A 3,402-nucleotide genomic window follows, 5' to 3' on the forward strand; every position below is an offset into this window, starting at 1 on the left:
TTCAAAAGGAACAGTTAGAAAAAAGTAACTTTAGTTGATTTCAAAAGTTAGAAAAAAGTTAACTTTTTAGTGACTTAGCAGGTGCCTCGTGGCAGGAGTATCACTTATCCACAGTACAAAAAAAGCATTAAGTTTACCGTATCCATTACTTAATAATGTACGCCCCACAAGTTACAGAATGTTGTCAGCATGAACCAATAACTTAAATATTAGTGGAATTGAAGCCACATTAAATCAGCAACTTAGTCCAGATTTGAAATGCCAACACAGTACATAAGTATCTAAAAGCACACTATTGCCCTCAAGATGGATGCCGATTGTGGGCCATGAAGGCAACTGTGTTCGTGCGCGCAAACGTGAAAGCGAGTACACTTCTCTAGACTCTTAAAACTGATTGATGAATGCCGATTGTGGTCCATGAAGTTTTTTCCCTTGTAAATATTTAAGCTAGGTATTGTAAATCCTTCAGTGAGCCACCTTCAGTGAGCCAGTCCACATTGTATGACTGACCGCTTACTCCGGTATGAATAAACCCACAATGCATTGCGTGCTGAAGATGCCAGTAAAACTAATGTGTAATAAATTAAAGACCACATCAGCTATAATAGTACACACGATTCAGTTAAAACAGTGATGTCACTGCATTATCCACAATAAAAATGCTATACACTCAAGAATACAATCACACAACTAAAACATTTTCAATCAAGAGGCTCCTCCCAACTGAAGTCGCTTTGATGTAGTTCATCTACATCCATCCATTTTCTGAACAGCTTAACCTCACGAGGTTCGCAGGCATTGGCCTTTTATTGTGGATTAGCGATAACATTTCTCAGGTGGGTAGCTTCAGTGTACAGCAGTTTAGCTACATATAATGTGCAATAGCTTGTAACTCAGCGTAATACATTTTCCAAGTATCTTTCAAAGGTCAAAGCACCTTTGCAAAAGTCAATCACACTTTTAAAGTCAATCACACACAAAAGTGTGATGTCAAACGTGCACCACAAGGCCTCAGTTAAGCAAGTGTCGAAGGGTTAATTGCGCACGGTTTTCGCTGGTTTTTTCCCTGTCGACATATATTTCAAAAGTCAACAAATGGTGTCAAAAAAAAGGAAGTCTGCAAGGTCATCAGACCTTAATATAGTACGAGTTGAGACCTTTGTCTTGGTGCTCAAAGGAGTCACAATCTGGAAAAGTGACTTTTTTATGGCTTTTAAGTAGAGTCCGAGACCGAACAGCCCCCTTGAACGGCTGTAAAAATAGGGTGCAAAGTGTTCTGTAATTCATTGAACAGAGATGTTGCGTAATCCATCCATTTTCTTTACCGCTTATCCTCACTAGGGTCGTGGGCTGCTGGAGCCTATCCCAGCTATATTCAGGCGGGGAGGCGGGTTATACCCTGAACCGGTCGCCAGCCAATCGCAGGGCACACAACCATTGGCACTCACATTCACACCTACGGGCAATTTGGAGTCTTCAACCTACCATGCATGTTTTTGGGATGTGGGAGGAAACAGTCCCCGGAACGTGAGGCAGATGTGCAAGTCGTCTACCGTGCCGGCTCTGAAACAGACTTAAAGGCCGACCACTCAGCATCACAGTTCAAAAAATATTCTTTGATGTACACTATTAGTGGAACCCAACTAATTTTAGTTCTTTCCGATTCTGACTCGTTTGGAAATCTCTCCAACGGAGGTGCACAAGTAAAGGTCGTTTCGTCATATTTTCCGCCCGTGTTTCTAAACCGACCCTCTTGCCTGGCCCTTGTAGTTCTGTTGGGTTCTGCATCATGGCCGTCTGCCTGAACAGCCCAGTGGAAACCCTTGTGCTTTGCATCATGGTCGACCTCCGGAACGGCCCAGTCAAGGACCTCACGTCTGGCGTCCTGGGTGGCCACCAGACTTGCTCTGATGGGCATACCTGGAACCATCTTGCAGGCCACCTTCCACCTACCCAGTTGTGGAAAATTTCTGTGGTGATTTTTGGGGATGTCTGGAAACCATCCCTTTGGGGGTGCGTATCGCGTCATGGGCTGTCTAGTTTAGCTTTTATTTAGTTTGGTTTCATGTTTTCCTGTGTCCCATGTTGTCTTGCTCATTAGATTTTTGTCACCACTTGTTCTCATCAGTCCAGTCCCTAGTGTTCACCCCTCGTGTCTTGTCAGTTTCCTTGTATTTGGTTCCCTTCTTTCAGTCTGAATTGGTTTATATCATCTGTTACAGCATGTCTCCTTCCTGTCATGTATTTGTTCCCCCAGTGTTTCTTTGTATGCTGAGGAACATTGGCCTGAAACTGCGACTATTTTCTCACGCACTTGTTCACAAAGAGATGAACCTCGCCCATCTGGACAGCGTAAGGGGCAGCTGCGGCCCCCACCGGGTGGCCAATTGTCGGGGCGCCTTGGTGGAGCCAGCGGACCGCCCTGGGTCCCTCGGTGTGGGACGTGACCCGTCCACCGGGCTGCTGTCGGGTGGACCCCTTGGCCCGATTCCGCCCCTCGATTGTTTGGGTGGGGTCCCCAGCCTCCGTGGTGCGAGCACAGCAATTACAGGACACTTCTGTGAGTCTTTGTGCATGTAAAACGGTGTCAATTCACTTGCATGTGTCCGCAGGCACATACCCCTGGAACTTTTTCACTCTTTGAATAAGGATAACTGATCCTATCACAACTTGTTCATTTATTGTACAACCCCAATCCCAGGTGAGGCTGTACATCAAGAATGGGAAAGAATTCCACCTCCAAAGCTGCTTAGTGTCCTCAGTTCCCAAACGTTTATTGAATGTTGTTAAAAGAAAAGGTGATGTAACAGTGGTAAACATGACCCTGTCCCAGCTTTTTTGGAACCTGTTGCAGCCATAAAATTCTAAGTTAGTGATTATTTGCTAAAAACAATGAAGTTTATCAGTTTGAACATTCAATATCTTGTCTTTGTTGTGTATTCAATTAAATACAGGTTGAACATGATTGGCAAATCATTGTATTCTGTTTTTGTGTTTACCACAATGTCCCAACTTCATTGGAATTGGGGTTGTACCAATAGACATTGTCCTGGGTTTCATCCATCCATCCATTTTCTGAGCCGCTTATAAACATATAAACAAACAACCATTTGCACTCACATTCACACCTATGGGCAATTTAGAGTCTTCAATTAACCTCCCATGCATGTTTTTGGGATGTGGGAGGAATCCGGAGTGCCCGGAGAAAACTCACGCAGGCACAGGGAAAACATGCAGAGTCCACACAGGCGGGGCCGGATTTGAACCCGGGTCCTCAGAACTGTGAGGCAGTCGTCCACCGTGCCGCCTCCTGGGTTTCAACTATTCAATACTAAAAAAGCTAAATGTTTCCACACATCATCCCATGCACGTGCTTGAATTGTCCACTGGTGTAGAATGATG

The sequence above is a fragment of the Phyllopteryx taeniolatus genome, chromosome 13, assembly GCF_024500385.1.
Source record: "Phyllopteryx taeniolatus isolate TA_2022b chromosome 13, UOR_Ptae_1.2, whole genome shotgun sequence".
Lineage (NCBI taxonomy): Eukaryota > Metazoa > Chordata > Actinopteri > Syngnathiformes > Syngnathidae > Phyllopteryx > Phyllopteryx taeniolatus.